We start from the raw sequence: 11436 nt of genomic DNA, 5'->3' as shown, positions 1-11436 counted from the left end.
AAATAAAAAATAAAAAGAACCGGGGATATGTGGCTCAGTGGGAGAGTGCGCTTGGTGGGGTTCAATCCCCAGAACAGGGGTGGGAGTGGAGGGAACGGAGATGCAAATTACCTTCCTGTTAGAGGTGTGAGAATGAAAGGAAGTAATACGTTTACAGTACCTGGTACAGTATTATAGTGGATGATAATTATAACGAGTTTTATTAATATAGTGAAGTGATAATAACATAGCAAATACTTATTAGGTAGTTTTGAGTTTGTTGAGAGGTTAGAGATGCTTTTCTATTACCAGATCCCTCAAAGCTCAAGGGTGTGGACAGCTGGGAACCCAGCATCTATCACCTCCTTACAAGGGAGAAAGCCACATGCTGGTGTCCCTCAGAGCAGCCACCCAGGACTCACTCAGCATCGGGCTGAAGTGACTAAGGTCAGGTCTGGGTCAAGAAGTAGCAGGTACACTTGTTAAAGGTGACATTCTGGGGAGTGGGCCTGGGGCAGGGCAGAGGAAGGTTGTTTTCCTTATAAGGTACAACTTGAATCCCTGCCTCCTGATGCTGGGGATTGGACCTAAAGGCACCTTACCACTGCGCTACATCCCTGGCCCTTTTTATTTTTTATTTTGAGACAGGTCTCACTGCCCAGGCCAGCTTGGAACTTGTGATTCTCCTGCCTTAGCCTCTGGGGTTGCTGGGATAACAGGTGTGTGTCACTGCCTGGCACCGAATTCTTTATTATTATTATTATTATTATCAGGGATCGAACCCAGGAGCTCTTAACCACTGAGCCACATCCCCAGCCCTTTTCTATATTTTTATTCAGAGACAGGGTCTCACTGAGTTGCTAGGGCCTCGCTCATTGCTGAGGCTGGCTTTGAATTCTCGATCCTCCTGCCTCAGCCTCCCCAGTGGCTGGGAGGACAGGTGGGCGCCACCACGCCCAGCTGAATTCTTTATTTTTAAACTAAGTAGCCATATGTCAAAATGACAACCGCAGTACACAAAGCTGACAGATCCAGCCATAGGGAAATGACATCACAGCCGCATTGCAGAAGTAGTCACCAGAGCTCAAGACCCAAACGATTCAAAGGGACTGTGGGCAGGGACAATGTGCAATTCAGTTTGTCACCTTGTGTGGTCACTATTTGGAGATAAGCCATAAGAACAAAGACCACAGAAAGAGCCAAGCTGGCCGAGGCCCAGCACTGTGGAGGATGAGTCCCGTGCACGCCGAGACCGTCCCACTCACCCCAACACCTGGGGAAGGAGGTCGACCAGGAGGAGATGCTTGTGGGTCTGGGCATTCAGAAAGGCGCCAGGGCCCAGTCAGTAGAGGAGGGCCTCCGTGGGGTGGAATTCCCTGGGGGGGCTTGCCGTCTGTGGAGGAGGGGGTGCGCGCTCCAGGGCAAGGGGCTGGTGGGTGGGATGGGAGCAGATTTTCCCACTGTGGTGGGGAAATCAAGCCTGGTCTTCCCGAGGGACGTGCTTGGGATCCGGAAGACAGAATCATCCCCACAAGGAACCAGCAAGAGAAAGGAGCAACCGCACATTCAGACTTCAGGTGTCTGAGGTCCGGAGAGCCGGCGTGCAGCCTGGACTGCAGAGCGCCTGAGCAGAGGGCCCCTCGAGGTGCCACGGCATGTGCAGAAAACCCACAGAAGGCCAAGGACACAGTGGACACCAAGAGAATAAGAAGCAGAGGTCCCCGGGACAGTGAGATATTTAGCAAAGAAATTGAAGAGGGAAAAAATACAGTTAGTTTAGTGATAAATTTTTAGTATACTTATTATTTTTTTTAGAGAGATAGAGAGATTTTTTTAATATTTATTTTTTAGTTTTCGGCAGACACAGCGTCTTTATTTTATGTGGTACTGAGGATGGAACCCAGCGCCGCATGCATGCCAGGCGAGCGCGCTACCGCTTGAGCCACACCTCCAGCCCTTTAGTATACTTTTTGATACCAGGATAAAAGTGAATTCTGTAAATTATGATATGGTTGTGTTTATGGGAAGAAAGGGTTTTTGGGTTTTGGTTTATCATTAGAATCCTGCAAAGGGCCTGCCAGGGGCATTGCTGGCCAGTTCCTAAGTGGTAATCACTTACGTCTGGGGCAAGTGGGCAAAGCATGTTTTCTCCATAATGCACAAGAGAGTCCTGCGTCCTGGGTGTGTGTGTGTGGGGGGGGCGCGGGGGAAGGAGCAAAGGGCAGTAAACTTAGGAATTTTTAGGAATTTTGAAGAGACATTGTTACAGAGAAGAAAATAAAAATATTAACAATTCAGAGTTCTACCTGTGCTTTCCAGTTGGGTGTCTCCACTACTTTCCTGTGCCTTTGACTTTCACATGGTTGTACTCCTGGTGAATGTACCATGTGGGTCTACTTTTTAAACTTGACCTCATGGTATGTACTTGACCTCTCCCCTCTCCGTACTCGGTTTATCCTTCCAGGTGGAGCAGGGGGAGTCCCTCTCCACCTCCTCGCCAGCTGTCCAGGGTGCCGTCTGGCTGTACAGTTGTCCTGGGGTGCTATGGGAAGCTGTTCTTGGGTACATGTCTGGCTGGGTCAGGGTGACAGCTGACACTGACCAGGCTTTCACTGGGCAGAGAGGGAGGTGTCCACTCACAGGAGGATTTGAATAACATCAGTGTGGAGGCGTGACGCCTGAGGGACTGTCTTCTTGTGTCCCCTGGGGACTTGCGCACGTGCCTCACATGGTGCCTTCTCTCCCCCTGATGCCCAGGAACCCTGGACAATGGGTGGCGACTTCCCGACAGTTTCCCAGCCCTGCTGGCTCCGTGTCCCGCACTACGGACCCCCATCCTTCTTCCTCTTTTCCTGGAGACCCCCCGCTCCCTCTGCTTCTGCCTCCATGGTGGAAGCCCTGTCCTGACTTCAGCCTAAGTGACCAGCAACAGAAGAACCGGCTGAGCCTGGGGGAGCTCCTTCTCCGTGGTTGTTATATGGGGGCGAGAGGTGACACCTGTGTCTTGGTATTTGGCGCCTTAATTAGATACGAAATTGTATTCTATGTGAAAGTTTTCAAAATTTATAACATTAAGATAATGGAACTATGGGCTTAATAAATTTTGAAAGAAAATTAGAAAACACTATAAGCCATCAAATTAAGGGCAAAGGATCTAAATCTTGAGCCAAGTGAGAAGCCCGTGTGCCTGCTCTGAGTCTCTCAGGTGAGGGGAGATATTCCAAGTCTGTGTAGAGGGAACCGCTCCCAGGGAGGGAAGAAAACTCCGTTCAGTGTATTCCCCACCCCAAAGGCAAATATTCCTGACTTCTTACCAAACCTTCCCACAGAGGCATAATCACCGTTTTAATGACAACACCCAGTTTCTTCCTGTTGCTGTTCAATATTTGCCAAAGTTTCGAACACTTAGTTTCTGTTTCTGGGTGCCCTTGCCTGAGTTACAGATTGTGGCAAATCTGTCCTAAGTACAGCATCTTGTCTGCCACTTACTCTCCAGAGGATGAATCATCGCCAGATCCGCCAGTTCTGTGACCTGCACTGCGTGCTGACAGATTATTTTATGTTTTGACAAAGTGTCTTTTGCAGCTCAGAGCTGCAGCATTTGTTTGGGAACATGTGAATTTACTGTTCAAAATTTGATCAGGATTTTAGCAGGCTTGGTAAATAAAATCTCTTCAAGGAACTGGGAAGAGCCCTCAAAAAACCTGGTGTGAGGGTCGTGTTTGCCTGGTCCCCTGCCTCAAATGTGGGACTGAAAATGTCTCCTTTCTTTTTTGAGGTCCACTTGAGGTCAGAGCGTGGGGCTAGGAAGGACAGCCCATAGGGTCAGGCTGTATTAGGGCTTGGGGACCAGTGGCTCTCCTCTCCCCACCACTGGTCCTTTGGCTCCCCCTGCTGGCCATCCGTTCCCTCTCACTGTGGTTCTGCCCTGGAGAGAGGAGGGGGTGCGGGGATTGCCAAGGGACCGCCTTCAAGAACCTAAAGCCAGGTGTTTGAACAGCGTACTAGGGCAGAGTCCAGACCCTTCTGCTCCTCTTCAGGGTCAAATCACCGAGCTCTGAATGTGTAGCCACCCAGGGTAAGGAAAAAAGCTGAGTTAGACTTTTACATTGTGGTACCTTCGTTATTCTGGCAAATAAAGCTGGCTCCATAAACCCTACCTTGCCTTCCTACAGCACCATAGAACCAGTCCTGGGTCTTTAGGTTTGCACCCAGACCTTCACGAGTTCGTCGCTGCCTTTTCTTCTGTTTCTGTAACTTGTCTCCTTCCCTAGGCCTGGGTCTGGGCCCTGGGTAGAAGTACTTCTGGAGACCAAAGAAACCTTGTTTCAGTGACCTGTAGAGAGACGTGGAGTTAGGACAAGACTCAGCAGCAAGGCGCCATTTGGTCTGATGGCTGAGGCAGCTAATGTGGGGTCCTTTGAAGGAGTCAACCAGAAACAAGAAAAGTTCACCACAGCATGATACAGCTAGTGCTGCCCTTTTACCAAGAGGACTGCGGGTACAGGAGAGGGGGACTCTGTATCTTTCAGGTAGAAAATTTGATTTTGGTGAGTTGTGTTTGCTAACAGGCATTTCAGAAGAAGCCCTGATCGTAGAACCAAAGTGGACAGAACATTTGCTAGCCCAGCTTCACGGAACCCAGCCCACACCTCCTCCCTGAACAGCTTGCTAAAGCCACCCCCTGCTGGCAGGAAGAAGGAGTACTGTCCACACGCGGGATACTCGCTCTGGCCCCCTGATCTTGCGGGCCCTTTGCACCTCCATGATCTGTGTGCATGAAATTTCTGCCGTCTCCTGGCAATGCCTGCAGCTCCCTCCCCCACAACTTTCTATGCCACTTCCTTGGTGACATCTCAGGTCCTAGGCACGGGTAAGGGCCACCTGCTCTTATCTCCTATTGGAAATAATACATGCCTCTGTAATATTCCTTATTACACTGTAGTGCTAAGGACTGGCTTATGCGTCTGTCTGTCTCCCTTCTTCTCCCCCTCCTCCTGGTATTCAGCCTGCAGTCTACTCAGCTCAAGGCACCATGCCATCCTCATCTTTATTTAGCACAGGGCCTGTCACATAGTAGCTGCTCACTAAATCTTGGCTGAATGGATGAACACACTTCCATGCTGTGAGGGTTGTGGGATAAAGAGCTGATGGAGAGTGCCCGCAAAAAGTGTTTTACACAGGGCTCCGACCCATACAAATCTGGGAAGATGAGCTTAGTTTTTAATTTTATTTCATTTACTTTTTGTACTTGAGATAGAACCAATGGGCACATTTGGCCACTGAGTTGCTTCTTCAGCCCTTTTTGTTTTTTATTTTGAGACAGGGTCTTGTTAAGTTCACCAGGCTGATCTTGAACTTGTGATCCTCCTGCCTTGGCCTCCTAAATGGCTGGGATCACAGGCCTGCCTTCCTTCCTTCTTTTCTTCCCTCCCTTCCTTCCTTCCTTCCTTCCTTCTTTCCTTCCTCCCTCCATCCCTCCCTCCCTCCCTCCCTCCCTCCCTTCCTTCCTTCCTTCCTTCCTTCCTTTCTTCCTCCCTCCCTCCCTCCTTCCCTCCCTCCCTTCCTTCCTTCCTTCTTTCCTTCCTTCCTTCCTTCCTCCCTCCCTCCCTCCCTCCCTCCCTCCCTCCCTCCCTCCCTTCCTTCCTTCCTCCCTCCCTCCCTCCCTCCCTTCCTGGAAGTTGGGAATTGAACCCAGGGCTTTGTGCAGGTGGCTGGAGCTATAACCTAGCGCTCCTATGGCCTCTCTAGTCACTTGGGGTCTCGATTCTCAGATGGTGAAAAGTTGGGTCCCATCCTGGTCAAGGTGCCTCTCCTGGGGTCCGGGGCTCGCCTTGCAGCATGCGGCAGCCTTTCTCTGTCCTTCAAGCCCCCTTCCCCTCCACCCTGGCGCTTCTAAGGGAGAGGGAGGGGACAGACAAGGGGACACAGGTATTCTGACAGGAGCATCTATAATCTGGTTTTGAAGGACAGGGGTAGGGCTCAGTGGTAGCCCTCTTGCAGAGCATGCCGGAGGCCCTAGGTTCCATGGCAGCACAGAAACAAACGACCAACCAACCAAACAAACTGACCTTGGAGTCCTCCTGGGGTGGTGGAAATTCAAGTGCTGACTCCCTCAGTTGGGGGTGATTTTGGGGGGATCCTGAGCTTCCCCGCCCCTTGTGAACTCCTGATGGGAACACTCCTCCTTCAATTGGTCACTTGGCCTCCTGGCCCCGGGTTCCAGCAGAAGTCTCTTCATAGACTCTGTTGGGGGTCACAGTGTCCTGCAGGCAGGTCCCTTTGGTGGGGATTCATATCTGCCCACGGGACCCTAATAAGTGCTGGAGGTCATTGGAAGTGCCGGTCACCTCTCAAGCTGCCTCCCCTCATGTGCTTTGGAGCTGGCCGGCTCTCATTTCCAGAATGCTTTAGACGCGAGCCAGGAGCCATTTCTTGCCTCTCCAGTCCCACAGGACACAGTGCAGCCCTCTGGTGGGTTGTCTTCAAGGTCCTTGCACCTGTTTAGAGGGGAAGGGAAGCTCCGCTCCCCTGCCTTGGAGCGGGAAGCTCGTGCCTGTGTTTGAACAATCTCAGCCTTTCCTTCCCTTGATGGATAACATCAATGGACCTTATTACCTCCTGCCTAGAAAATTCTCTACAGCTGGCCAAGAACCTTTCTTTAGAATGTGTAGGAACTTAACATCCCTCAGCTTTGGAGTCACCGCGAAAATGGAGACAGTGGAAAGGCTCTATGTTAGCATCCCGTTAGACAGGGTTTTGTAGAAAGAATGGATGGATTTCGTCCCTGCCCTCAATACCTGGGAGGTGAACTCAGGGGCACCGAGGCCAGTACTTTTTATTTAAAAAAATTTTTTTTGAGACAGTGTTGCCCAGGCTGGCTGCCAACTCGAGATCCTCCTGCACCCATACCCTGAGTAGTTGGGAGACAGACATGTGCCACTGTGCCTGGCTGGCGGGATTCAGGATTATCAGCTCAGGGGCTGTGATCTGGGAGGTTTCCTGGTGAGAAAGGAGGCGGTGGAAGGGAGGAAGGTCAGCAGGGAGCCGTGGGGGGACTCCGCTGTGGATTCCCTCTACAGACTTGGGCTTGAATCCTGGCTGTCTTATTTCTTGGCTGTTTGTCCTTGGGAAATTTGCTGGTTCTCTTTCGGAATGATCTCATCTCTGAAGTAGGCACGGGGCCTGAACCCACGTGGGGTTAAGGCGAATGAGGTGACGTAAGGGGGCATTGGCCCCCGGCAGGGCCCTCGCGGTTGGCATGGCTGCCCCTCTCAGAGGTGCTGGTCAGCCTGGGCTCCCTGGCTTGGCTGGCAGCATCAGGAGGGGAGGGTGGGTGGGAGGTGGGAGCCATGGCAGGAGGCGTTCAAAGCAGGGGAGAGGCCAGTGTCCAGCCCTGGGTGGGGCCGTGGTTGGAGGATGACAGAGATGACACCTCCCGTCTCCACCAGACCCCACGAGGCGTGGTCCTTGGCCCATCTTGAGGACACATCTCAGTCTTGCACGTCAACCTCTCACTCTGTCTCTTGGGGAGGACCAGCTCAGCCCTGGGCCCGGCCCAGCAGAGCTGCCCTGTGGATTCTGTGAACTCTGAGCCCAAGTCCAGATTCTCTCGTCCCCCCTTTCCTGTCTTCAGGGTCAGCCCCACAGCTCAGGACGGACCTGGAAGAGGGGTCCGGACCTTGGTCTGGGGAGCTGACTCATGGGCTCCTTGGATTCTCTGGCAAGAGACTTCCTAGCCCCGTGGAAACACTTATTCATGGGGCTGATGAGCAGGCCGTGAGTCAGGCGGGACAGAGGATGGTGCAAGAGGACTCGTGAGCTCTGAGTGCAAGTGAGACCGTTCTTGAAAATCAGAATGGGGTCCTGTTCCCCTGGTGTTGAAGGGTAAACCCCGAGAAACGCTGAGGCAAGAGCCCAAAGTAGATTTTATTTGAGAAACAGAAGAGAGAGAGAGAGAGAGAGAGAGAGAGAGAGAGAGAGAGAGAGAGAGAGAGGCCTCCCTGATTGCTGTGGCTGCTTCAGGCTGAGAGGGGCAAATAGTTTGAGATTTCCTTTTAGGAATGTTCTGGGTCCATCAGGGGGTTTAGAGTAAAAGTCTAGCTGAGAAAGAACAGGCCTTAAGTCACGTGGGAGGGAGGGCTTCCATGAGAGGAACAAAAACACACAGTGCTGGAACGAGATCATACAAAACGAACGTCGCAGCATCTGGAACCCGTCAATGACTATCACGAGAGAAGCCAGTAACTTTTCACCAGGAAGCGCACGAGCTAAGAGGTTCTTTCCGTGACAAAGCCAGTGAGGACGTGGCCTCTGTTGGGAACAGTTACGTTGCAGAGTTACCAGGACTGTAAACACCCCACTTAGTTTTCATAATGTAACAGATGCCTCCATGAGGTATCGTCAAGATTCTAACGGCATCTTATTTTTGTGAAATATCTTTCTATTGGCATAGCCTCTGTTTGGCAGAGGTCCCTTTATTTCTGTCACTTAGGGCTAGGAAACAAACCAAGTCTGCCTATGAGGAGGTTAGGAACACCTGCAGGCCTACAGTTGACTACAAAAGCTTCTGACGCTGGAGTCTTTTGATAGTTTTCAGGTTGTCCTTCTGCCTAAGAATTCCTCTTCCAAAGCCTCTAGTGTTCCTGGCTCTCGATGGGGCTGGCACAGGTGGTATCCTAAGTCACACTGAAAGATCTGTTGTCTTTCCTTTTAAGTGCCCAGGCCTGGCTGTGCTTTAGTTACGACAGTTGTTGCTAGGCGTTTAACACCAAACGGGTCCCTTTTGCTGGGACAAGATGGCTCTGTCCATGTCGCTATCGACACTCCGAGTGTCAGAAAGTGGACAGACCACTGCGTTTCTCAGACAGCACAGTGTTTCCAAGGCAATCTGGGGAAACTGCAAAATCTATGCCTTTAGTAAGGAGGGAACGTTATTTTCCTGGAGCAATGGAGAAAACTTCTAAAGATGGTCCAGCTGGATTACCCAACCTGCAGCTGAATGATGTAAAAACTGTCCCAGGAAAACTGGGACATGTTTGAAATCTTTCAGACAGGAAAAAAAAAAAAAATGCAAAATTGGTGTCCATCCTGGTCAGAAGATGAAATGATTTGTGCCCGAGTGTCAACAATGAGGTTCGCTTCTTTGAAAACAACAACGTGGACACAACTGTCAGTGAATTACATTTGCAAAAAGTGAATGATTTTGTTTTACCACCTGGGCCACGACCACATCAGGTGGCTGTCCACGTCCCAGGGAGTAAAGGGGCACCTTCAATTGTTAGATAGTGTCAGCACCCCAACTCTGCTGGACCTCATGCAGCTTTAGCCAATAAAATTTCTTTAAAGCCGATAAGGTTACAGAGCTACGGAATAAAAAAGCTACTGCTGTGTGGGTGATGTTCACAAGACAGGAGCTTTGCATTACGGAGAACAAACGGCACTACATTGCAACGGATGGAGAGTGCAGTTTCCAAAAAATGGCCCCATTTAGGATATAGCGTGTGATTCTAGCTCTACCAGGTTTTGTGCTGTTGTGCTTTTATGCCTGCCAAGGCAGTGATCGTCAACTTGGAATGTGACCCTGCGTTTGACTTTGGGATTGGGTCTTGCAGTGCACTCTATTTCCGTGCTCATGGATATATAGTAGTCCCAGCTGGATCTGGAAATCTGAGGGGAAAAGTGGAAGTGTGGGATGTTAAAAACGACAAGCTTATTATTTTGCTCGGTGCCTAGACGGTGAGCATATTTTGACAGCCATATTTTAATGTGCTCCCAGGTTATGCATTAATAATGGGCACAAGATTTGGCACCACGCTGGCTCTGTCTTGCACAAGCACGAGGTGCCATCGAATGCAGAATTGTGGTAGATTTCTTGGCAGCCATTTTTTGATGGAATATTCCCAGCAACAAGAATAAGCAGTTAGCGGTTATGAAGCGGTTTTGGGTGAAGTGCCCAGTGAGGACCCTGAAGTTGCCGCAGCTTACAGACCTCCGGGTTTAAGAAAGAAACCAGTCACCAGTTCCAAACTGCATGAAAGGAGCCACCTCAGAGTGTGAACCCACAGCCAGGAAACATCTTCAAAACACGGCCCTCAAAAACCAAAGGAAGCATGAGGCTAGGAACGCTGTTGAGCAGGAAGCAAAAAATGACAAGAGCCCAGATTTGGCACCTGCTCCTGCTCCACAGAGCACATCACGGACCACTGTCTCTCATCATCTTCTGGTGACCCTGAAGCAGACAGACAGACAGACAGAAACCTAAAGAAGGAACTGAAAGCTATTGAACAACTCAATGAACAAGCTGGAAAGCAGTTAGAAAAAAAATTAGTCGGAGCAAATTCAGGAAGAGAAAAGCCTTCTCCAGGAGCTGGAAGATTTGGAATTGGGTATTTAAAGGTTCCCAGAAAGCAAGGTGGTTACCATGAAACAGGGCAAACACGGTTTCTGTCAAACCCGTTGGTGATCATGGAACATCCATGTGCTCATATTTAATGTTGGTCTGTAATTTTAATGAATTCTGCATGAGCATAGCATAGAGAACCACACCCAGGCCCCAGGGACTGGATAGTGTATTTAATTTTGGATGCCCGGCACCTAGTTTAGAACTTAACCCCTAGGAGTTTTTCACTAATGGCCAATTTTTTTTTTTTTTTTTTTTTTGGCTTATTGGGTAGATGGATGGGTGGATGGACAAATAGACAGATGGACAGATAAACAAGTAGGTAGAAGCATGGATGGGTGGGAGGAATAAAGGGTGAATAGTTAGCTGCATGGTTGCAATACTGGCCTTGGAAATAAGGATCGGGTCCTTGTTCACCCAGTGTTGAAGATTAAATACCAGAGGAATGCTGAGGCAAGAATAAAAGAGTAGATTTTATTTAAGAAATAGAAGAGAGAGAGAGAGAGAGAGAGAGAGAGAGAGAGAGAGAGAGACTCACTCCTCCAGAGAGCAGGGGGTCCAGAGCTGGCACCCGAGGGAGTCGAGGTATTTTTGGTTTTCTTTCTTCCATGCCTATGTGACCAAAAGCTGACCAAAACTGCAGGAAGAGAGCCTTCCAGGGGCTGGTGGCTTGTGTTGGAAAGGGCGACCTTCCCTGCCTTGTTAGCACCGGGTGAGGGGAGTGTTATCCACCCATTTCCTTTTCTTTGACAGTCAGCTCCCTGTCCTCTGCCTTGGTCCCACCGTGGGGCCTTGGAGTCATTCCTGCATTCATTCCCACTTGCGTATGTCCACTGGCGTCTCTTCCCCATTTATACCTCCCCGCCTTCCTAGTGGAGCTTTCTCCCATTTCCGTGTTGGTCTGGGGTCCTCCCGATCTTCCTGCCCTACTTCTGCTTGCCACGGTGTGGACATGTCATGCAGACCCAGCTGACCCACGGGCCCAGTCTCCTGGGGCCATGGGCCCTGGCCAGGCCCCTTGTTGACCCTCCTCTGAGCCTTGAAACACAGGAGGC

At 50.4% G+C, this 11436-nt stretch overlaps 1 pseudogene; it reads left to right on the top strand.

Annotated features, from left to right (window-relative positions):
• Positions 1-8925: 8925 nt before the first annotated feature.
• LOC143404646 (eukaryotic translation initiation factor 2A pseudogene) lies at positions 8926-10375 on the top strand (annotated as a pseudogene).
• Positions 10376-11436: the final 1061 nt, after the last annotated feature.

The sequence above is a fragment of the Callospermophilus lateralis genome, chromosome 7 (genome assembly GCF_048772815.1).
Source record: "Callospermophilus lateralis isolate mCalLat2 chromosome 7, mCalLat2.hap1, whole genome shotgun sequence".
NCBI classification, from domain to species: domain Eukaryota; kingdom Metazoa; phylum Chordata; class Mammalia; order Rodentia; family Sciuridae; genus Callospermophilus; species Callospermophilus lateralis.
The sequence above is the reverse complement of the archived record's forward strand: the minus strand, read 5'-3'. Positions and strand labels throughout refer to the sequence as shown.